The sequence below is a fragment of the Anomaloglossus baeobatrachus genome, chromosome 1, assembly GCF_048569485.1.
Source record: "Anomaloglossus baeobatrachus isolate aAnoBae1 chromosome 1, aAnoBae1.hap1, whole genome shotgun sequence".
Taxonomy (NCBI): Eukaryota; Metazoa; Chordata; class Amphibia; order Anura; family Aromobatidae; genus Anomaloglossus; species Anomaloglossus baeobatrachus.
The window spans coordinates 380,350,898-380,376,406 of NC_134353.1; the positions used below are offsets into that span (position 1 = coordinate 380,350,898).

The 25,509-nt window shown below is 50.8% G+C and overlaps 1 protein-coding gene across 1 annotated transcript in view; it reads right to left on the reverse strand.

Moving 5' to 3' along the window:
• The window catches only part of SH3GL1 (SH3 domain containing GRB2 like 1, endophilin A2), a 1,238,645-nt gene that overhangs the window by 200,406 nt on the left and 1,012,730 nt on the right, over positions 1 to 25,509 (reverse strand). The window lies entirely within an intron of this gene.

Consider the following 25,509-nt stretch of genomic DNA (forward strand, 5'->3'; position numbering starts at 1 on the left):
GGAGTGTGACTCCTCTGAGCGCCCATAAACGATCGCAAAAGAGGGAAAAATCACCCTGCACTAACATGCTCTAATAGCAGGTATTCTCAGGATGGGGAGCTCCATGTTATGGGGAGCCCCCCAGCCTAACAATATCAGCCAGCAGCCGCCCGGAATTGCCGCATCCATTAGATGCGACAGTCCTGGGACTTTACCCGGCTCATCCCAAATTGCCCTGGTGCGGTAGCAATCGGGGTAATAAGGGGTTAATCATGGCAGGCGTCTATGAGACACCCCAATGATTAACCTGTAGGTGAAAGTAAATAAACACATACACCCGAAAAAATACTTTATTTGGAATAAAAGACAAAAAAAACCCCTCTCTTTCACCATTTTATTAAATTCCCCAAATACTCCTCCAGGTCCGACGTAATCCACAGAGGTCCCACGACGCTATCAGCTCTGCTACATGAAGCTGACAGGAGCGGCAGTAGAACACCGCCGCTCCCGGGAGCTCCATGCAGCAACTGAAGGAAGTCGCGCTGTCAGCGGTGACGTCACTGAGGTAATGGCGGGGCATGTTCGGTGATGATGCGTGCGAGAGTGCCTGCATGTGCGGTGGTGATGCGTGCGAGAGTGCCTGCATGTGCGGTGATGATGCGTGCGATAGTGCCTGTGTGTGCGGTGATGATGGGGGCTGTAGTGCCCATGTGTGTGGTGATGGGGTGGGCGGTAGTGCCGGTTTTTTGTGCGCTGATGATGGGGTCGCTCTCTCAGCATTAAAAAAAAACCAAAAAACGTTTTTTACCGGATCCGTCGCATCACTTTTTACACAATCTGAGACGGATCCGTTGCAGCAGGCACAAACTGAATTGTGCCTGATTGCAAAATACTGATGTGTGAAAGCAGCCTTAATGCGTCATCTAATCTACTTGCCTCTGATTGGCCAGTGGCTGCCATTGGACTAGTGCAGATAGAACATAAATAAGACGTTCATCTGAAATAAAGCAGGGAGCAGTGACGGCTGCGGACCCTGCACCAGTCGTGATCGTCAAGGGGTGCACTTGCCTGTGAGCCGCAAGAAGCAGCCTGGGAGCGGCCCGCGGACTGCGTGTTTGAGACCTCCGCTCTTGTGGAAAGGATTTTCTTTGTCGCATCATACTAACGTCTATAAAAAATTCTGCCCTTTGGAATTATACACAAAGCAAAATTAAAAAGGGCTAGCAAACATTGCAATTCTTTCAATGTACATTTTTCTCTAGCTAAAAAAATCTATGAATATGAATTTTAGCTTAATTAACATGCGCACGCTGCTTCTTTTTCGTGTTCACAAACTGCAGCCAAAACTGCACCTTGTCAGAAAGAGCCTGGAAATGTCACAAAAAATGTAGGTGCTTTTTTGGTGCGTTTTTGCTGCTTTTTTGGTGCGTTTTTGGCAGCAGTTTTGTCAACAATTGTTTCATGTATTTTTCAGTTCAAACAAGCCCATAATGCTTGTCTTGATCCGGCAAAATTTGCTTGTCCGGCGGCCGGATGGAACGTTGAGGGGAACGTTTTTGTACCCGGCAAAAATACGGGTCTGGTGGGGTGTTTTATAATTATAGCCTATGGACGCCGGATCATATGACGAAAGCCGGCGCCGGTTTTGTTTTTGGGCATGCCCAGACTGTGTGTAAATAGTTTCTCTGTCGGTCAGTCTCTCCCTCCCTCCCTCCTTTATACTCATCAATCACTGGCGCGGCACTGCACGGCTGTCACACTGCTCTGGCGGCTTCTCCTCTTTTGAAAATGCCGGCTACTCATTATTCCATCACATTTTCCCTGCTTCCCGCGCCCACCGGCGCCTATGATTGGTTGCAGTGCGACGCCCCCCCCCCCCCCCCCGAGTGACAGGTGTCTCACTGCACCCAATCACAGCAGCCGGTGGGCGTGTCACTATGGCGCATAGAAATAAATAAATAAATTAAAAAAACGCCGTGCGGTCCCCCCAATTTCAATGCCAGACAGATAAAGCCATACGGCTGAAGGCTGGTATTCTCAGGATGGGGAGCTCCACGTTATGGGGAGCCCCCCAGCCTAACAATATCAGTCAGCAGCCGCCCAGAATGGCCGCATCCATTAGATGCGGTTGTTCTGGGACAGTACCCGGCTCTTCCCGATTTGCCCTGGTGCGTTGGCAAATCGGGGTAATAAGGAGTTATTGGCAGCCCATAGCTGCCAATAAGTCCTAGATTAATCATGTCAGGCGTCTCCCCGAGATACCTTCCATGATTAATCTGTAAGTTACAGTAAATAAACACACACTTGAAAAAATCCTTTATTAGAAATAAAAAACACTAACAAATTCCCTCGTTCTCCCATTTAATAAGCCCGACAAAGCCCTCCATGTCCGGCGTAATCCAGGATGGTCCAGCGTCGCTTCCAGCTCTGCTGCATGGAGGTGACCGGAGCAGCAGCAGACACCGCCGCTCCTGTCAGCTCCACGCAGCAAATGAAGACAGCCGCGGGATGAACTGATGATGTCATTGAGGTTACCCACGGCCACCGCTGAATCCAGCGGTGGCCGCGAGTAACCTCAGTGACAGCTCATCTGATCGCGCGGCTCACCTCATTTGGTGGCTCTGGCAGCTGAAAACATTGATTTTCCCCTCTCGCTGCTGCCGCCGCTGATAGTCACGTCCTCCACATCATCTCCCCTGTGCGTGCACGCTGGAGACAATAGTACTTCGGGGAACACGTGGAGGACGGAACTATGAGCGGCGGCGGCAGCGAGAAGGGGTCCATCATCTCCCCTGTGCGTGCAGGCTGGGGACAGCGGTACTTCGGGGAACACGTGGAGGACGGGACTATCAGCGGCAGCGAGAGGGGGATGGACATTGGCAGCTGAAAACATTGATTTTTCCCCTCTCGCTGCCGCCGACGCTGATAGTCCCGTCCTCCACGTGTTCCCCGAATACCGTGTCCCCAGCGTGCACGCACAGGGGAGATGATGGACCCCTTCTCGCTGCCGCCGCCGCTGATAGTCCCGTCCTCCACGTGTTCCCCGAAGTACCGTGTCCCCAGCGTGCACGCACAGGGGAGATGATGGACCCCTCTCGCTGCCGCCGCCGCTGATAGTCCCGTCCTCCACATCATTTCCCCTGTGCGTGCACGCTGGGGACAGTGGTACTTCGGGGAACACGTGGAGGACGGGACTATCAGTGGAAATTTTGGTAATATACTTACCAATTCAATCAGCTTCCTTACATTAATCTGCATACGTTGATACCAGGTCATGTCTTCTGCTGCACTCCAAAGTTCTGCTCCTACACTATTTAGCATGGAACAATGGGGTTTCCACTTGCCTGTTACCTCACTTCCTGACAAATCACCTGCGTTTTTGGTACCAAAAATGCAGGTAAAAGGCAGGTAAAATGCACCACTTTTGATAGCATGCATTGTTCCTGCGTTTTTGATGCCCTCATTGATTTCAATGGGTGACAAATGTTGACAAAAACGCAGGAAGAATGAACATGCTGCATTTTTTTTGTCACAAACTTTTGACAAAAAAACGCTGACAAATAAACTGCAATGTGCGCATGACAAATCTGACTTCTCATAGACTTTGCTTGGAAGTCAAATGTCAGAAAGTTCTGACAACAAAACTGCAGCCAAAAAAGCAGCAAAAAAAGCAGTGTGCGCATGTAGCCTAATGCAGGAAGTGTTCACTCCATCTGAGCTGAGTCTATAATAAGGCTATGTGCACACTAGAAAAAGGATTTTTCTCAAGAAAATTTCTTAAGAAATTTCTTGAGAGTGAAGGATTAGCGCACCTGCGTTTTTACCGCGATTTGGTGCGTTTTTGGTGCGTTTTTACCGCTGGTTGCTCCCTGCGTTATTGTGCCATTATCTATGGCAAATAACGCAGTTAGCTGCAGAAAAGAAGTGACATGCTCATTCTTTTTCTTAAGAAAATCTACTGAAAGAATTTTCTTAAGAAGAAAACGCAGTGTGTGCACAGCTAATTTTTTTTGCCATAGGTTTTGCTGGGGAATGTCTGCAGAAAGGTTACAAGAATTTCTCAAGAAATTTCTGCAGCAAAAAAGCACCAAAAACGCAGGTAAAAAACGCAGTGTGTGAACATAGCCTACTAACTAAAAACCCAAGTTGACAACAAGGTTGTACAGTTTTCTTTACAGCTAACAGAATTCCAAAGTAATTTGCTAATGTGCCGCCCTGGCAAAACCAGGGTGGCACAGAGGACTTCATCTACCACAGGGGTGCAGGACTCACTCCTCCTTGGTAAATCCACCTGATCCCACACTGGTACAATCCAACAGACCCCCCCCCCCCCTCCCCCTAGAACAGTAGGGATGCCCACTCAGGGGATATGAAGTGTCTTGGGAGGAAACAAGTAGTTGGAAGTAAGTGGAGAGCAGAGCAAAGCAGACAGGGGTTGCAGCTCCTGGGCTGCTGTGGCAGCGTGCAGTGTGAGCCAAGTTCTGGGAGCCGAAGTGAGGAGTAAGCTCAGGGAACTGAAGTGGAAAGTGAGTTCCGGGACCGCTGGAACGAGTTGCTCTAGGAAGGAACCCGAAGTGGACCGGGGCAGGGTAGTGGCCCGCCGGTATTGTGAGTGGGAATCCGGACTAGTGCAGGGAAGTTTACTTCCCCCGTTCCAAGCAGAGGAGTTAGGCCTAAGCCACACGGCGAGAAAAATCGGTGCGAGTGGAGTGCAATAAAATATCGCATTCTCCTTGGACCAGCGCACATGAGCGATTATTTTCTCAGCCCTAATCGGACCGAGAAAACAATCGCAGCATGCTGCAATTGTAAGGTGAGACCCTTTTCTCTCGCACCCATTCAAGTGAATGGGGCGAGAGAAAAATCGCACTGCACTAACGGTACTCCGGTGTACCGCGCGTGCAGAGCGAGAATGGCAATGGCCGGCTACGGAGGAGAGAGGGAGAGAAATCCCTCCCCTCCTCCGTGCCGGCCCGCCCCTGTGCAGTGCTGGTCCGCCCTTCCGCATTGCCAGCCCGCCCCCCACAGCTGAGGTCCGCTCGCAGGGTCGGACCTCAGACGCAGGCACGCTCGCATGACACTCGGCTCCTGCTGTGCTTCCAGCGCGAGCCGAGTCTCATGCGAGCATCGCAGTAGTGCCCCGTGTGGCCTCAGCCTTAAAGTGACTTTCAACTGTGCGCAGGAGAAAGGGCTCTGCTTCATTGTACCGGGTGTGGGATCTGAGCACCACCCACCAAAGGCCCACGGACACCGGCAATTTCTGGTTTACCTTACGGACTTGTGTGAAGTTACTGCGTCATCCTCAGAGTGAGTACACCAGTCCCCTCTGGTCCAATCCTGCGGACGGCGTTCCACTGTGCTATCCCTGCCACCACCACAACTCCCAACTGCGCCCCGGGACTACACCTCCCCTACCCGTGGAGGGGATATCACCTTGCTGCCCCCACACCATCGGTCCCGGACGCCTGCCCCGAGAGGCAGCGGCGGTACCACCATCCCATCACCGCAACCCATGTCACAGACAATCTCCTCTGTAAATACCCCCCTCTTTCACTGTGTAAGTGGACGGGCGGTTGCACGAGCCCCGGGTCCGGTCACCACTCGAGCCCCAGACACGATCCCAGATCCAAGCGCCACTCGAGCAGCCCCGGTTGCCGCAGCGGCACCCATCCGCGACACTAAAGGCCCCGCCACATGCGCCGTTATATCGTGCGATCGCAAGAGCGATCGCACACGCCCCCGTCATGTATGCGTCACGGGAAATTCGTTGCCCATGGCGCACAATGTCGTTAACCCCCGTCACATGTACTTACCTCCCTAATGACGTCGCTGTGGGCGGCGAACATCCTCTTCCTGAAGGGGGTGGGACGTTCGGCGTCATAGCGACGTCACACAGCGGCTGCCCAATAGAAGCGTAGGGGCAGAGATGAGCGGGACGTAACATCCCGCCCACCTCCTTCCTTCTGCATTGCCGGCGGGACGCAGGTAAGCTGTGTTCGTCGTTCCCGGGGTGTCACACATAGTGATGTGTTGTGCCTCAGGAACGATGAACAACCGGCGCACAGAAGGAGGAATGACATTATGAAAATGAACGATGTGTCAACGAGCAACGATAAGGTGAGTATTATTGCTCGTTAACAGTCGTTCGGAGATGTAACACGCTACGAAATCTCTAACGATGCCGGATGTGCGTCGCAAACTCTGTGACCCAGACGACATATCGTTAGCTATATCGTAGCGTGTGACGGGGCCTTAAGTCTTGTAATTTAGCCATTAAACCGTACTAAGATCAGATTCAGCAGGACCAATGAACAGTAAATTGTCCAGATAATGCAACACCCTCCAAAATCACATTTATGTTTCAAAACCAATTGAAGAAAAGTAGAAAAAGCTTTGAAATAACATAACGAAAAACCCATGAGGAAATGAAATCCAAGTGAACGAAGGGAAACCTGTCACCAGGATTTTCCCTTATATCCTGCGGCCCCCACCAGTGAGCTCCTATATACAGCATACTAGAATCCTGTATATAACAGCCCAGGCCGCTCTGTAGAACTTAAAAAACCCTTCATTATACTCACCTATGGGGCGGTCCAGTCCAATGGATGTCACTGCTCTCGGTCCGGGGCCTCCTCCATCTTGGTCAGTCGCCTTCCTCCTTCCCAGCCCCGTGTGCAAAGCAAAGTGAATATACTAAGAACATAAGAGGAGAACTACATATATTAGAGAGAGGCTTGAAAGATGTTAGTGAAAATGCATGTTAGAAAGTGTATGGTGAAAGCGGAGTGTGCTTGTAACGTAAGTGCAATATGATGGAAGGGCATAATAATATATAAGCAGCAATTATAGAACACAAACAACAAAGAAGACATTTGAATCTTAATAAAAAGCATTTATAAAGTGCATAATGCACATATTATATTGTAAACAGAAATATGAAGTACAAAGTATAAGGACACATGCCACAAGGCAAATAAAAAAATGCAAAAAATAAATGAATGGGTAACTACTGTATATTAATATTAACCTGTTCATGACTGCCGATGGTAAATCAATGTTTGCGCTTGCTCGGTTTTGTGCAGCACCAACATTTATTCACAGTCTGTGGCCAAGATGAGGTCGCAACCCCTGCGCGCTACAATCGCTGGGTTTCTGGTGAAGAACGGTACTTCAGACGAGAGACATCATCGGGACCTGATGATGTTAACCCTTTGCAATCTTCTATATGCCACAATCAATTGCGATTGCAACACATAGAAGTCAGAATCAGTGCGCTCCTTCTCTTACCTCTCCGGCTCCTCATGACATGATCACAGGGGAGCTGAGGGTTGTCAGCCGAACGTCACATGATGACCTCTGCGCCTGTCAGGCCCAGCCTGCAGCAGGGTCTGAAAGGCGATCTGACAGTATCATGCATTACCATGCTTTAGTTTCTGTGCAGATTTTAGGAAGTTATCACTTTTGGGTATTTTCTGTCACCTAGGCCCCTGAAAGTCACTTCAAATCTGATGTTGTCCCTAAATCAACGGTTTTGTACATTTTGTTGGGAAAATGAGAAATTGCTGATAAACTTTGAGCCCTTCTAACTTCCAAACAAAAAAAAAAATGATATTTCAAAAATTGCGCTGATGTAAAGTAGACATGTGGGAAATATTAATTATTATCTATTTTGTGTGCTCTAATATTCTGGATTAAGGGTATAAAAATTAAAAGTTTGAAAATTGCAAAATTACCGCCAAATTTCCAATATTTTCACAAATGAATGCAAAAAATATTGTTCTAAATTTACCAGTGTCATGAAGTACAATCACTGGGATCTGTTGAAGCGTTCCAGAGTTATAACCTGTGAAAGTGACACTGGTCTGATATAAAAATATTGGCCTGGTCACGAAGGCAAAAATAGGCTCTTGCGTGCAAAGTTAACCCCTTCAGTCCCCAGCCTGTTTTCACCTTGATGACCTGGCCATTTTTTGCATTTTTGACCAGTGTCACTTTATGAGTTTATAACTCTGGAACGCTTCAACGGATCCCAGTGATTCTGAGATTGTTTTTTCTCTGACGCCTCATTGGGGGACACAGGACCATGGGTGTTATGCTGCTTATCCATAGGAGGACACTAAGTAGATGCAAAAGCATAGCTCCTCCTCTGCAGTTTACACCCCCTGGCCAGGCCAGGCAGCCTCAGTTTTAGCTTAGTGTCTGTAGGAGGCACTTCCTTTCAAGGTTTTTTATTTTTTGAGGGCGACGGTTTCCTTTTGGGACCGATCTCCCACTACCATCAACGGGCGGGAACGTGGAGTGTCGCCTCCACGTACCCCCTCCTGCGACGCTGGATCCTGGGTTGGACGACGGGTTCCACAGACACCGATTTTCCAAAGCCCAGGGTAGAGGCCTATGCCCTGTTAGAGAAGCCATTTTGTATTCTTTTTTAGTATAGAAGTTAGACAAAAGTTCATTGATTACATAGCTATAGTTACGCAATCCGTTATGTAATCAGAGAATGAGTAATTGATGTTCTATTCCACATCTGCTATTGTTTATACGGTCATCTTGACCTGGAGCTTGTTTTTATAGTTTTAATCAGTTTTTATAGTTTTAATCAGTTTTTATAGTTTTAATCACATCTCTTGAAACGCTTTTGATTACATATCTCTTTGGCATTGAATCACTAATCCTTTCCTTATGTGATGATATCATGCTTATATTCCAAATGACTATATTTGGTAAAATCTGAAGTTATGTAACTATATCACATGTCTCATATTGTGTAATATTGTGTAATCAGCTTGAAAAGTATAAAAGAAACCTTCAGATCCAATAAAGGGGCAGAGCTATTTGACTCACTATAAACTCCTGTCTTTATGGTGCGTTTAACTGTACTCTCACAACCGGCCGATCCATCATCTACCTGAGAAGGTATAGAGCAGACGGCTCTAACAGCCCCTATAGCACAATTCCTCAGCCCCTCTTTGCAGGCTTTGAGTTGAATATGGCACCAATTCCTCAGCCCCTCTTTGCAGGCTCTGAGTTGAATATGGCACCGGCGTGACTGGACACAGCAAGACGAATCTGCTATTTTCACTGCCTGGAAAGCAGTGTTTAAGTTGAGATCCCCCCTGACTGGTTTCCCAGACAAAGGGAGAAAAGACGCTGCAGGGAAGGCCCCAGGACATCTACAGTATTTATTATGAGAAAGTCCCTTGCTGGGTGCAAGGAGGAGAGAAGGATCCTGAACACACAGGGTTAACTTTTCTCTAGCTTGCTGGCTGGAGGAGGGGGAAGTCACTCCTGTTTGCAGAGAATCTGCACAGATAATTTCCTGGTGGCAGGGGGAGTGCACAGAGCTCAGGGACTCACCCTGTTTATTTGCTCTGTTTATTTGCTCTAGTTGAAAAGCGGCTGATAACCACCAGCGACAAGCTGTGTGCTGACTGGAGGGAGAGGGAGGAAAACTATCAGAAGCTCCCTTCCAGCCGTTTTTTACTACCCACAGCGGGGGGAGGGGGGCACACTGACTTCATCTTCGCGCTCTTTTAGCGCTAAGTTCCGCACCCCCACGGCCGCGATAAGCCCCGCCCCCCTCAGGAATGCGTGCGAAGATCTCCATAGAGCTTCATCCTTCCTGAGGACAGGGCCATAGGCTGATTCGGGTAAGGTGCTTGCTTCACTTGCAGCTCTGCTGAGCATTGCTCCCCTTCCTGGCATACTCCTATTAGGAACATGCAGAATTCTGAGGGCACTAAGAGTGCTAAAGCCCACATAGTCTATTATTCAGCCTGCACTGCCTGCCACGCTGAGTTACCACGTAAACACACCTCTTCTCTCTGTGAGTCCTGTGTCCCTATAGCTCCCCAAGACCCCCCTGCCACCACCGCCGCAACCATCAGCCCAGAGCCTAGGGCTCCCAGCCCACCGGAATGGGCACAGTTTCTGTCCCAATCCATGGAAAAACTGTCACAGAACCTGGTGCTGGCTATGCAATGTCGTCCTCCACACCCTTCTGGGTCCCTGGACGGAACGCAGCCTGAGGATACCCCTATGGAGGATCCTTCTGAGATAATCCAGGCACATGCTTCACCGGTTGCAGGGATCAGGAAAAGAGCACACGGCCGGGTGTCTCCAGCGGGCTCTCCCTTGGGAGCACCCAGGGCAGGCTCTCCCACACGCTCCACGGCTTCTGAAGAGCTGGAGGAGGGAGAATGCTGTTTGTACCAGGATGATTCCTTGGTTTCACCCTCCCCAGATGATCAAATTGCAATAGACTCCCTTATAGCAGCAATCAACCAAGCTCTGCATGTGGAGGATCCCCCATCCACTACCACTGACCACATGGTCTCCTTTAAGAGGGCAAGGAAACCCCAAAAGGTTTTCGCTGATCACCCAGAGTTTCAGGATATCCTCACAAAGCAAAGGGAGAAGCCTGACAGGCGCTTCGGTAACCGTAAACTCATGGAGTCCCGGTACCCTTTTGCCCCACCTGCCCCTAAGGGCTGGGCCGATCCGTCCTCGGTCGACCCCCCCGGTCTCCCGCCTTGCCACAAAAACGCTCCTGTCATTATCCGATGGTTCCTCCATCAAGTACCCATATTACATATTACAGTACAGTTGGAATAAATCTGTGAATTTGCACTTTTTATATGATGCATGCCATTTTCAGATCGTGCTGGCTCCCCTCTCCCCCGACAGACAGACAGGTGGAGCACCTCGCCCGCTCTGCCTTTGAGGCTGCGGGTTCCTCCCTCTCGCCCTCCTTTGCCTCTGTGTGGGTCGCAAAGGCGATCTCGGTCTGGGCAGACTCCATTAACACTTCGCTTGAGGAATCCCAGTTCCCTCATTCCGTCACAGAGGTAACAGCTCAAATTGCCGCTGCGGCGGAGTACCTCATGCAGGCCTCCATTGATGCTGCTACCTGCGCAGCTTTTGCCGCCTCAAATGCCATAGCCATCCGTAGAGCTCTCTGGCTCCGACAATGGCGAGCGGACTCTGCTTCCAAGAAGTCTCTCACGGGCCTTCCCTTTTTTCCAGACCGATTGTTTGGCGAACGTCTGGATAAGCTCATTTCTGACGCCACGGGAGGAAAAAGTACCTCCCTTCCCCAGCTGAAGCCCAGGACAACCTTCACCAGACGTCCACAGTCCTTGTTCCGCTCCTTTCGGAACTCATTTGGTTGGTCGACATCCCGCTCTGCCACCAGCCGCGGACGACGCAGGGACCGACCTCCTCAGCTCTCCCCGAAACCCACGTCATGGCAGCCTAGACCGAAACAGTCCAGGACTAGGGAGACTCGTCCACGACGTTTTCCCCCCTCCTTTGGCGCCCCGGAAGACACACTCATTGTAGGAGGTTCGACTGCGGCTCTTTTCAACACATCTGGGCTGCCGCCTCTGACGACAAATGGGTGCAAGACCTTGTGTCTTCCGGTGACCACATAGAATTTCGGACCAGACCCCCGAGTCGGTTCCTTCTCTCAAACCCCCCAAAGACTCAAAAACGACGTGAGGCCTTTTTCTCAGCAATCCACTCGCTCCAAACAGCAGGAGTGATATACCCGTCCCGGACGACGAGAAGTTCAGGGGTTTTTATTCCAACCTCTTTGTGGTCCCCAAAAAGTATGGGGTCAGTTCGACCCATCCTGGACCTCAAACACCTGAACAAACATGTGCACGTACGGAGATTCAGAATGGAGTCCCTAAGGTCCATTATTGCATCCATGGTCGAAGGGGAATTCCTCGCCTCCATAGATATCAAGGACGCGTACCTGCACATACCCATCGCTCCAGATCACCAAAAGTTCCTCCGCTTCGCAGTTCAGGACTCCCATTTTCAATTCGTAGCCCTACCCTTCGGCCTTGCCACCGCACCAAGGGTCTTCACCAAAGTCATGGCGGCCGCCATGAGCGTCCTTCACGCCAGGGGAGTAGTCGTTCTCCCTTACTTGGACGACTTCCTCATCAAGGCCCCTCCTTACGCGACTGCTCAACCAGCGTACAGATCATCTTGGACACCCTATCCCGCTTAGGGTGGCTACTGATTCTAGACAAATCATCCCCGGTCCCAGCACGATCCATCACCTTCCTGGGCATGTCCCTGGACACCCGTAGGGGCTTGATCTATCTCCCTCAGGACAAGTCGATCGCTCTTCGACAAGCGGTACGCTGCCTTCTACATCCTCCGTCTCGCTCCATTCGATTCAGCATGAAGGTGCTCGGCAGGATGGTGGCGGCTATGGAGGCAGTACCTTTTTGCTCAACTGCATCTCCGCCCACTGCAGCTAGTCCTTCTAGCTGCCTGAGACAAGAGCCCCTTCTCCCTGGACAAACATCTTCACCTGACGCCTTCAGTCAGGTATGCACTCCGCTGGTGGCTTCGGTCCTCATCCCTATCGAAGTGGAGATCTTTTCTCCCAGTGAACTGGCTGGTCCTGACCACGGACGCCAGCCTCCTAGGCTGGGGAGCAGTGTACCGGCACCACACTGCTCAAGGACGTTGGACGCCCCAGGAGTCTTCCCTACCCATAAACATCCTGGGAATCCACGCGATCTTCCTCTCGCTCAGAGCGTTCTGCCCTCTGCTAGCGGGTCGTCATATTCGAGTCCATTCGGACAATGCGACAGCTGTAGCCTATATCAATCGGCAGGGGGGCACCCGCAGCAAAGCGGCTTATCTCGAGGTCCACAAGATCCTCAGCTGGGCCGAGTCGACGGGGTCGGTGATATCAGCGGTACACATACTGGGGGTAGAGAACTGGGCAGCAGAATTTCAGTCGCCAAGGCCTGGCCGCCGGAGAATGGTCTCTCCACCCAGAAGTGTTTCTACACATCTGCACTCGCTGGGGCACACCAGACGTGGATCTAATGGCCTCAAGGTTGAACGCAAAGGTACCCGCGTTCATAGCCAGGTCACGCGACCCGCAGTCCATCGGCGCGGATGCTCTAGTCTGCTCCTGGCACCACTCCCGCCTGCCTTACATATTTCCACCTCTACCCCTGCTGCCACGGGTAATCAGGAAGATCAAGGTAGATTGAGTCCCGGTGATACTGATAGCACCGGACTGGCCCAGGCGTGCCTGGTACGCCGAATTAGTACAAATGCTCGCAAACGTACCGCGTCGCCTTCCAGACATCCCAGTCTTGCTGACCCAAGGGCCCAAAAAACCGCAAGTCAAGACCTTCCTCAAGGGTGTTTCCCATCTAGTTCCCCCGTACAAACGGCCGCTGGACCCAATGGACCTCAATCTCGTTCTGGACGGTCTCCAGAGATGTCCCTTTGAACCTCTCAAGGAATCCTCCCTTGCTCTTCTGTCCTGGAAGGTAACATTCCTGGTGGCAATTACGTCCATCAGATGGGTTTCGGAGCTGGCAGCACTCTCTTGCCGCGAGCCTTTTCTGATCTTTCACCAGGACATGGTGGTTCTACGCCCCCTTCCAGATTTTCTTCCAAAGGTTCCTACCCCGTTTCATTTGAACGAGGACATTGTTCTGCCTTCCTTTCGTCCACACCCAGTTCATAGGGTGGAAAGGTCTCTGCATTCGTTAGACCTCGTCAGAGCTCTCAGATATTACATATCCAGGACAACCCCCTTTAGGAAAACAGACTCTTTGTTCGTCATTCCTGAGGGGCCTAAGAAGGGACAGGCAGCTTCAAAGGCAACTCTGGCTCGCTGGATTCGCTCTGCGATCCAGGAAGTCTACCGCTTGCAACTCAAGCCCATTCCTAGTGGACTGCGGGCTCACTCCACGCGAGCAGTTGGCGCTTCGTGGGCCATTCGGCATCAGGCTTCAGTGGAACAGGTGTGTAAGGCTGCAACCTGGTCTACCCTGCATACTTTTTCAAAGCATTACAGAGTCCATACCCAGTTTTCAGCTGAGGCAAATCTGGGTAAGAAAATTCTGCAAACGGCAGTAGAGCACCTCTCTCAGTAGGTGCTCCAGGCTGCCTGGGACTGGTTCCTAGTCCTTGGGTTGCCTTATCTTGTTTTTTTACTTTTCCCACCCATGGACTGCTTTAGGACGTCCCATGGTCCTGTGTCCCCCAATGAGGCGTCGGAGAAAAACGGATTTTTGTGTACTCACCGTAAAATCGTTTTCTCTTAGCCATCATTGGGGGACACAGCACCCACCCTGTTGCCCTGTTGGGCCTTGCTTCTCTCAGTACCTTATTTGGTTTTGACTCTTCTTTTCTCTTGTTCCTCTGTTGAGAAGTTTTTACTGATTTTTTTTTTCTCCTACTGCTTGTGTACAAAAACTGACGCTGCCTGGCCTGGCCAGGGAGTGTATACTGCAGAGGAGGAGCTATGCTTTTGCATCTACTTAGTGTCCTCCTATGGATAAGCAGCATAACACCCATGGTCCTGTGTCCCCCAAGGATGGCTAAGAGAAAACGATTTTACGGTGAGTACACAAAAATCCGTTTTTTTGTGTCATATTGCTCTTCATGTTAGTGGTAAATTCAGGACAATATTTTCTTCGGCGCTCCATTGGGAGACCCAGACGATTGGGTGTATAGCTACTGCCTCCGGAGGCCACACAAAGCATTACACTAAAAAGTGTAAGGCCCCTCCCCTTCTGGCTATACACCCCCCGTGGGATCACGGGCTGCTCAGTTTTCAAGCTTTGTGCGAAGGAGGTCAGACATCCACGCATAGCTCCACTGTTTAGTCAGCAGTAGCTGCTGACTATATCGGATGGAAGAAAAGAGGGCCCATGCTAAAGGGCCCCCAGCATGCTCCCTTCTCACCCCACTCTTGTTGGAGGTGTTTGTTAAGGTTGAGGTACCCATTGCGGGTACGGAGGCTGGAGCCCACATGCTGTTTTCCTTCCCCATCCCCCTGAGGGCTCTGGTGAAGTGGGATCTTACCGGCCTCCAGGCTCTGAGGCCGGGCTCCATCCACAGACCCGGAGATCCTGCTGGATACGGAGCTGGGTACCGTCAGGGACAAGGCCCTGCAACATTCAGGTACTCTGTGTCCCCGTACAGACAGGCACAGACACACTCCAGCGTTGCTGGGTGTTCTAGTGCGCCGGGGACAGTAGCGCTGCGCGCTTGGGTTATACTCACTGCAGCTTAGCTGAGTGAGTTTATGTGTGGGGAACTACCGCGCCGGCCGCCCCCGGGGACTGCGGCGCGGCTGAGACTTGTGGTGCACCGGGGACTTCGCGCCGACCGTGCTTTTACGACGGCAGCGCTTATAAATCTAGTCCCCGGCTTCTGCGGCCTAGTTACGTTTCGTTCCCGCCCCCAGCCCTGTCAGTCAGGGAAGGGGAGAGACGCTGTACAATAGTCAGCGCCGAGGGCTGGAGTCTTATTTACATACTCCAGCCCTCTCACTGGGCACAGTGGGACGCCAGTTTCCCGCTCTTTGTCTGCAGCACGCCCACGGCCCGCCCCTCTTCACAGGATGCCGGCAGCCATTCCTGCACGCAGTCTGAGCTGGAGAACGGACATAGCCCTGGGAGACCCAGACAGGGGATTCTGGCGACCACACACCCGCTGTTAAGCGGGCGGTAAGCAGCACCTAGGTGCTGACCCCACTAGTGCCACAGTGTTGTTTTGTATACTTTTGTCTGTACCTATATATTGCACTGTACGGTCGCTTCTTGGCTTATACCCCTATATTGCTCTGAGGAGACAACAGCATGTCATCCGCAAAAAGCAAGGGTGCCAAGGCACAGGCTTTATATGCTGCCTGTACCGCATGTGGGGCTGATCTACCGGCAGGTTCCACTGACCCCCATTGTGTGCAATGTTCGGTCCCTGTGCCACTTCGTCAGCCGGAGTCTATGCTAGTAGTGGTCCAGGCAGAGACGCCTGTGAACCCTGCCCCGGTGACGGGGACAGAGTTTGCAGTTTTTGCTGATAAGATGTCTGTGACTATGACAAAAATTCTAGAAACTTTGCAGTCCAGGCCGGTCACTCAGACCATGGGCACTGTTGATTCAATGTTCCCCGGTCCCCCTCAGTTGGAACTAATCCGTGCTCCAAGGGGGTCCCAGGCATCACAGGCTGAAGGCTCTGACTCGGACGACAGTCCCAGGCAGCCTAAGCGAGCTCGCTGGGAGAGACCCTCGGCGTCATCACGCTGGTCAGGGTCTCAGCGAGAGGATTCTCTGTATGATGAGACAGAGCTAGGTGATCAGGAGTCTAATCCTGAGACCGCTCTCAACCTGGATACCCCTGATGGTGACGCCATGGTGAATGATCTTATAGCGGCCATCAATAGACTGCTGGATATTTCTCCTCCAGCGGAGGAGGCAGCAGCACAGCAGGAGAAATTCCATTTCAGGTATCCCAAGCGTAAATTGAGTACTTTTCTGGACCACTCTGACTTCAGAGAAGCAGTCCAGAAACACCATGCTTATCCAGATAAGCGTTTCTCCAAACGTCTTAAGGATACACGTTATCCCTTTCCCCCTGACGTGGTCAAACGCTGGACCCAGTGTCCAAAGGTGGACCCCCCAATCTCCAGGCTTGCGGCTAGATCCATAGTTGCAGTGGAAGATGGGGCTTCACTTAAAGATGCCAATGACAGACAGATGGACCTTTGGTTGAAATCTGTCTATGAAGCTATCGGCGCGTCGTTTGCTCCAGCATTCGCAGCCGTGTGGGCACTCCAAGCTATTTCAGCTGGTCTGGCGCAGGTGGACTCTGTCATACGTCCATCAGTGCCGCAAGTGGCGTCCTTGACCTCGCAAATGTCTGCGTTTGCGACTTACGCTATCAATGCGGTCTTGGACTCTACCAGCCGTACGTCAATGGCGTCCGCCAACTCGATGGTTTTACGCAGAGCCTTATGGTTAAAGGAATGGAAAGCAGATTCTGCTTCCAAAAAATGCTTAACCAGTTTGCCATTATCTCAAGACAGACTGTTTGGTGAGCAATTGGCTGAAATCATTAAACAGTCCAAGGGTAAGGACTCTTCCTTACCCCAGCCCAGATCAAGCAAACCTCAACAGTGGAGGGGACAGTCGAGGTTTCGGTCCTTTCGAGGTTCGGGCAGGGCCCAATTCTCCTCGTCCAAAAGGACTCAGAAGGAGCAGAGGAGCTCAGATTCCTGGCGGGCTCACTCACGCCCAAAGAAAGCAGCCGGAGGAACCGCTTCCAAGCCGGCTGCCTCATGACTTTCGGCCTCCTCTCTCCGCATCCTCGGTCGGTGGCAGGCTCTCCCGCTTTTGCGACATTTGGCTGCCACAGGTCAAGGACCGGTGGGTAACAGACATTTTGTCTCACGGGTACCGGATAGAGTTCAGTTCTCGTCCTCCGCCTCGGTTCTTCAGAACTTCCCCACATCCCGACCGAGCCGATGCTCTTCTGCAAGCGGTGTGCTCTCTAAGGGCAGAGGGAGTGGTGATCCCTGTTCCTCTTCAGGAACGAGGTCAAGGTTTTTACTCCAATCTGTTTGTGGTGCCAAAAAAGGACGGCTCTTTCCGTCCTGTTCTGGACCTAAAACTGCTCAACAAGCACGTGAAAACCAGGCGGTTCCGGATGGAATCTCTCCGCTCCGTCATTGCCTCGATGTCTCAAGGAGATTTCCTAGCATCAATAGACATCAAAGATGCTTATCTCCACGTGCCGATTGCTCCAGAGCACCAGCGTTTTCTACGCTTCGTTATAGGAGACGAACACCTTCAGTTCGTAACCCTGCCATTTGGTCTGGCGACAGCCCCACGGGTTTTCACCAAGGTCATGGCAGCAGTGGTAGCAGTCTTGCACTCTCAGGGACACTCGGTGATCCCTTACTTGGACGATCTACTTGTCAAGGCACCCTCTCAAGAGGCATGCCAACACAGCCTGAACGTTGCGCTGGAGACTCTCCAGACTTTCGGGTGGATCATCAACTTTTCAAAGTCAAATCTGTCACCGACCCAATCACTAACATATCTTGGCATGGAGTTTCATACTCTCTCAGCGATAGTGAAGCTTCCGATGAACAAGCAGCGTTCACTACAGACAGGGGTGCACTCTCTCCTTCAAGGCCAGTCGCACCCCTTAAGACGCCTCATGCACTTCCTAGGGAAGATGGTGGCAGCAATGGAGGCAGTCCCGTTTGCGCAGTTTCATCTGCGCCCACTTCAATGGGACATTCTCCGCCAATGGGACGGGAAGTCGACGTCCTTAGACAGGAAAGTCTACCTTTCCCAGACGGCCAAGGACTCTCTTCAATGGTGGCTTCTTCCCACCTCATTATCACAAGGAAGGTCCTTCCTACCCCCATCCTGGGCGGTGGTCACGACAGACGCGAGTCTGTCAGGGTGGGGAGCAGTTTTTCTCCACCACAGCGCTCAGGGTACGTGGACTCAGCAGGAGTCCACCCTTCAGATCAATGTTCTGGAAATCAGGGCAGTGTATCTTGCCCTACAAGCCTTCCAGCAGTGGCTGGAAGGAAAGCAGATCCGAATTCAGTCGGACAACTCCACAGCGGTGGCATACATCAACCACCAAGGCGGGACACGCAGTCGGCAAGCCTTCCAGGAAGTCCGGCGGATTCTGATGTGGGTGGAAGCCACGGCCTCCACCATATCCGCAGTTCACATCCCCGGCGTAGAAAACTGGGAAGCAGACTTCCTCAGTCGCCAGGGTATGGACGCAGGGGAATGGTCCCTTCACCCGGACGTGTTTCAGGAAATCTGTCGCCGCTGGGGAAGGCCGGACGTCGACCTAATGGCGTCCCGGCACAACATCAAGGTCCCAACTTTCATGGCACGGTCTCGCGATCACAGAGCTCTGGCGGCAGACGCCTTAGTGCAAGATTAGTCGCAGTTCCAGCTGCCCTATGTGTTTCCCCCTCTGGCACTCTTGCCCAGAGTGCTACGCAAGATCAGGTCCGATTGCCGCCGCGTCTTGCTCGTCGCCCCAGACTGGCCGAGGAGGTCGTGGTATCCGGATCTGTGGCATCTCACGGTCGGCCAACCGTGGGCGCTACCAGACCGGCCAGACTTACTGTCACAAGGGCCGTTTTTCCATCTGAATTCTACGGCCCTGAACCTGACTGTGTGGCCATTGAGTCCTGGATACTAGCATCTTCAGGATTATCTCAAGGGGTCGTGGCCACCATGAGACAGGCTAGGAAGCCCACGTCTGCTAAGATCTACCACAGAACGTGGAAGATTTTCTTATCCTGGTGCTCGGCACAGGGAGTGTCCCCCTGGCCATTTGCATTGCCTACTTTTCTTTCCTTCCTGCAATCTGGTTTGGAAAAAGGCTTATCGCTCGGCTCCCTTAAAGGGCAAGTCTCAGCGCTATCGGTATTTTTTCAAAAGCGTCTAGCACGACTTCCTCAGGTACGCACGTTCCTGCAGGGGGTTTGTCACATCGTCCCTCCGTACAAACGGCCGTTAGATCCATGGGATCTGAACAGGGTACTAGTTGCTCTCCAGAAGCCGCCCTTCGAGCCTCTGAGGGATGTTTCACTTTCTCGACTCTCACAGAAAGTGGCCTTTCTGGTAGCGGTCACGTCTCTTCGGAGGGTATCCGAGCTGGCAGCGCTGTCATCCAAAGCTCCCTTCCTGGTTTTTCACCAGGACAAGGTAGTGCTGCGCCCGATTCAGGAGTTTCTCCCTAAGGTGGTATCCTCTTTTCATCTCAATCAGGATATCTCCTTGCCTTCCTTTTGTCCTCATCCAGTTCCTCGGTATGAAAAGGATCTGCATTTGTTGGATCTCGTGAGAGCACTCAGAATCTACATTTCCCGCACGGCGCCCCTGCGCCGCTCGGATGCACTCTTTGTCCTTGTCGCTGGTAAGCGCAAAGGATCGCAGGCTTCCAAATCCACCCTGGCTCGATGGATCAAGGAACCGATTCTTGAAGCCTACCGTTCTGCTGGGCTTCCGGTTCCATCAGGGCTGAAGGCCCATTCTACCAGAGCCGTGGGTGCGTCCTGGGCATTACGACACCAGGCTACGGCTCAACAGGTGTGCCAGGCAGCTACCTGGTCGAGTCTGCACACTTTCACCAAACATTATCAGGTGCATACCTACGCTTCGGCGGACGCCAGCCTAGGTAGAAGAGTCCTGCAGGCGGCGGTTGCCTCCTCGTAGGGGAGGGCTGTTTTGCAGCTCTAACTTGAGGTATTAATTTACCCACCCAGGGACTGCTTTTGGACGTCCCAATCGTCTGGGTCTCCCAATGGAGCGCCGAAGAAGAAAGGAATTTTGTTACTTACCGTAAATTCCTTTTCTTCTAGCTCCAATTGGGAGACCCAGCACCCGCCCTGTTTCCTTCGGGATTTTTGTTTTTTTCGGGTACACATGTTGTTCATGTTGAACGGTTTCAGTTCTCCGATGTTACTTCGGATTGAATTTGTTTAAACCAGTTATTGGCTTTCCTCCTTCTTGCTTTAGCACTAAAACTGAGCAGCCCGTGATCCCACGGGGGGTGTATAGCCAGAAGGGGAGGGGCCTTACACTTTTTAGTGTAATGCTTTGTGTGGCCTCCGGAGGCAGTAGCTATACACCCAATCGTCTGGGTCTCCCAATTGGAGCTAGAAGAAAAGGAATTTACGGTAAGTAACAAAATTCCCTTCTTTTGCGTTTATTTGTGGAAAAATCGAAAATTTGACGAACAGTTTGAATATTATGCAATTTTCAAAGTTTTAATTTTCTTGCTCTTAAACCTGCAAGACATATGACACAAAATAATTAATAAATAACATTTCCCACATGTCTACTTTACATCAGCACAATTTTGGGGAAAATTTTTATAAGGAAGTTATAGGGGTTCAAAGTTTAGGAGCAATTTTTCATTTTTAAATCAAAATTTGCAAAGCCACTTTTTTTAGGGACCACTTCACATTTGAAGTGATTTTGAGGGAGAGGTCCACATGACACAAAACACCCAAAAGTGACACCATTCCAAAAACGGCACCCCTCAGGCTACTCAAACCCACATTCAAGAAGGTTAACTCTTCAAGTGCTTCACAGGAACTAAAGCAATGTGGAAGGAAAAAATGAACATTTTACCTCATATATTGTATTTTTACAAGGGTAGCAGGATTAAATGGACCCCAAAATGTATTGGGCAATTTCTTCTGAGCGTTCAGATACCTCGGGCGTATGGCAAGCCTCGGAAGGGAAAAAGCGTCATTTGACTTTTTGAACAGAAAATTAGCTGGAATTATTAGCCGCACCATGTTGCGTTTGGAAAGCCCCTGATGTGCCGAAGAAGTGGAGCTCCCCCACATGTGACCCCATTTTGGAAACTAGACCCCCCCCATGGCATACATCTAGATGAGTAAAGAGCACTTTGAACCCTCACATGCTTCATACATTGAGCCATAAAAACAAAAAAGTACTTTTTTCCACAAAAATGTTATTTTAGGCTCATTTTTTAAATTTTTACAGGGGTAACAGGGTAAAATGGACCACAAAATTTCTTGGGCAGTTTGTTCTGAGTACGCTGATATCTCATATGTGGCAGAAAACCACTGTTTGGACGCACGGCAGAGCTCCGAAGGGAAGGCGCATCATTTGACTTTTGGAACGGAAAATTAGCTGGAATCTTTAGCCGCACCATGTTGCGCTTGGAGAGCCCCTGATGTGCTGAAACAGTGGAGCTCCCCCACATGTGACCCCATTTTGGAAACTAGACCCCCCCATGGCATAAAAAAACAGTACGCACGCACGGATGTGCTGCAAACAGGGGGAGACTAGGTGGGATGTTTGATCCATTCCTTGCATTTACATCCTCAGCCATATGCTGGGCAAGATCACCTATGATTAAAGACTGTTTTTAATATATTTTTTCGTGGTCCAAAACGCGTAAGGTGCTCTAATGCACACTTTAATTTTTTTGTATCTTTTTTTATGTAATCCAATAAATACTTGATTTTTATATTTTTTCATTGGTGCCATGCCCTTTTCACTCCCTCTTTATTGCCTATATTATTCCAGACTTAGCCCATCTTTTGGAAAATTTGAACTTGAAGCCCTCGAGCAACCCTGCGGCAGGTAAGCTGAAAAATTTTCCTTCTTTTCAATTTTCATGGAAAAAAGAAGTCCTGTCCAAAGTTGAGTACGGCTGCTGGACGCCTGCTGATTAGGTACCTAATTGTTCAAGTTTTGTCTTTTTTTTTTTTTTTAAGGGTACACAAAAAAAAGCAAAAACTCGAGCAATTACGTAACTGATCAGCCAATCCGGTAGCTTATCAGTGCTTGGCGGCAAGCGGAGGGGTGGAGAGAAAGTGGTAGGTGGGATTGGAGATGGTTAGAAAAGAGCCACGAACAATACTTACGGGATGGATCAAAACAGCAGTAGGATCACAGGAGAGATGGAGGCAGATCGATGGGGCTGCGGCATATGGAGGGGCGGCGGTGGATGGGAGGGCGGGAAGGGGGAGGGAGGGGTGAGGAGGGGAAGGGAGGGTGGAAGGTAAGATTGGGAATATCTACCTTACAGGATGGATCTAGGCAGCAGGATCAAAGCAGATGGGGGAGGGGGCAACAGATGCATCAGATGGGTGAAAGGTGGAATAGGGGGCAGCAGATGCAGGAGGGTGAGAAGTGGGGAAGGGGGCAGCAGATGCAGGACGGTGAGAGGTGGGGAAGGGGGCAGCAGATGCGGGAGGGTGAGAGGTGGGGGAGGGGGCAGCAGATGCAGGAGGGTGAGAGGTGGGAGAGAGCGGGCATCAGATCGGGAAGGGGGGCAACGGCTGATGGGGAGAGCGGTGGCGGATAAAGGGGGGCAGCGGCTGATGGGGAGAGCGGTGGTGGATAAAGGGGGCAACGGCTGATGGGGAGAGCAGTGACGGATGGAGGGGGGCAGCGGCTGATGGGGGAGTGCGGTGGCGGAGGGGGGCAGCAGATGGAGGAGGGCGGTGGTAGATCGGAGGCAGTAGCGGCGGTGGATCAGGGGCGGTGACTACTACGGTGGCTGAAAGAGGTCAGCGGTGGATCGGGGGCACTTACAAAATGGCACTTGCAGGGATCACTCTCAGCTTTCACGGATGGAGTGAAGCTGAGGGGAGAGGTCACCGGCCCCAGATCCAAGGTGATTGGAGAGATCGGTCACAAGGCCGACCTCTCCAATCAGAGCTGGGGGCGGGTGAAACAAAGTTCACCCAGCTCCGGCCAATGATCAGTGCTATAGCTGCACTGATCATGGCTGTATTTCAATGTTCAGCCATTTTCAATGGCTGAAACATCACAGTGGCTGTGATTGGCTGAGCGGCGTTTATCATCCAATCACAGCCTCCGTAGGTCCGGGGGGGGGGGGGGGACACCACCCCTCCTGAGGTAAGGCAGAGGTCCCCATCTCCCCGAATCTAAGGTTTTTGCACACCGATCGCAGGCTCCGGGGCCTTGATTTCGCCATGATGTACTGGGTACATCATCGGGGGTCGTTAAGTACCAGGGAACCATGACGTACCCAGTACGTCATGGGTCGTTAAGGGGTTAAATATTAGTTGTATCATAATAACCATAATGAAATTGTTGTACAATGTTTTCCTCCACTTTCTTAAGATATTCATCTTTTTTATTTTTTCCTCATAGGTGTCCCGGTCGTCACCGCAACAGCTCCTATGACTCTAATGACATGTGTCAGTCATCCAGACGAGTTACCCCAAAATGAATTTACTGTAACAGGTATGCTTTTATTTATTATTAAATTACTTTTTTAATAGTTATTAATATTTCCTTTTATTATTTATTAAAATATCAGCTCGGAAAATGAGTATGAGTATTGCGCTGTGCTGATGTCTGCGTGATGCGCAGCATTGTGTGAGCTGTGGAAAGTGTTTGTTCGACTCAAAATTGACTTAAATGCAGCGTTAAGAGATGTCTTTTTCCTGGAGAATTAACGACCGCGGGCAGCAATATTACATCCTAGCGGTCATAGTGTTACTGCCTGCGGTCTGCTGCCGGCAGCTTGCCGCAATCGGCACACTTAGCTGATTTTCACAGCTGAGATGTCTGCCTGCCAGGCACAAGCAGAATCATTATCTGTCCGTGTCTTTTAACCCCTTAAATGGCGCTGTCAATATGTGACATCGCCATTATAACGGCATCGGCGGTAAACATTTAGTCACCGGCCGATACTGGAAGTCACATGATGTGATCACTTGACTTCCGGTGGTTGTCATGGTAGCACAGGTTCATGTGATGACTCCTGTAGCTCACATGATTTACTTTCAGTTTCACCTGGCCGGGAGCTGGGTGAGACATGAAATGAGTATATCTGCTGTTTACAGCTGTATAGCTGTAATCATGGCAGAGCGATCAGATTGCTGATCCATATAGTCCCCCAGGGAGACTAGTAAAATAAAAAAAAGTTAAAAAATAAATAAAAGTTCAAATCTTCCCCCTTTCGCCCCATTGAAAATAAAAGGGTTAAAAAAATAAAACATATACACATATTTCATATCATACCATATGAGTGTTAAATGGCGTAGCCAATAAAAAAATCCAAACACCAAAATTACGTTTTTTGGTCGCCACAAATTCCTTTCTCGCCTTTTCATTGGGGGACACAGACAGTGGGTATTATGGTGTCTCCAGGAAGGCGTGACACTAGATTTGAAAAAGTGTTAGCTCCTCCCTCCACAGCATATACTCTAGCTAGGCAGGAAACTAGCTCAGTTTTTTTCTAGTGTCAGCAGGGAGGCTGACATATCTGGCCTGAGCCCTACCAGGGTGCCTTAGGCCAGCTTTTTTTTTATTTTGTTTTTTCTTATTCATTCTATTTTTGATTATGGGGCAATACCAGGGTGCCTTGCCACCCTCGTTCCCCCCGCTTACGGGCAGAGGAAACCTGGCGTGCACAAGCCGTCAGTCTTCCCTCACGCCCAAGTGGTCGGGTCTGCGTACCCGTCCAGGCTCCCTGGAAGCACCTCACACCAGAGTAGCTCCAGAGGGCTAAGCAGAGCCGAGGACCTGCTTCAGCCTTGAGCCGAAGATGCGTCCTGAGATTCCCGCATCCCCGGACCGACGCGTCTTCAGACGGAGCCAGGAGCACGGTCATGTCTGTGTCAGACAGCGCGTCTCTCAAGGAAAGGACTCGTCCGACCGCACAGTTGATGCTGCGGTCAAATCTATTTTCCAGGTTTCGGGCTCCTCTCTTCGCCCCCTGTTTGCCTTCACATGGGTCGCGAGAGCTTTCGGTGTGTGGAGTAAGAACCTGCGCAGGATGCTTCGCTCTTGTAATATTCCTCCGGAGGCGTTTGAGATCCTTGATTTGTTCTCTCTAGCCTCTATACATTTTCTTCACGGCTCCCTAGATGCAGCTAGTTTGTCAGCCCTGACGGCAGCCAATGCTGTCTCTGCCCGCAGAGTCCTTTGGCTAAAGATATGGAACGCGGACAGTGCCTCCAAGAAATCCGTGTCCACACTTCCCTTCCATGGCCTTCGTCTGTTTGGAGAATCCTTGGACAAACTCATATCTGAGACGACGGGTGGTAAAAGTACCATTCTACCACAAAAGCGGCCTGTATCCAGAAATTTTAAAAAATCTTCTTGGCGCAGGCAGTCCTTTCGGCCCGCTTCCCAAAAACCATCAGCCCAAGGATCGTCCCAACGCTCAGATCGAGGATCCGGTCCCTCA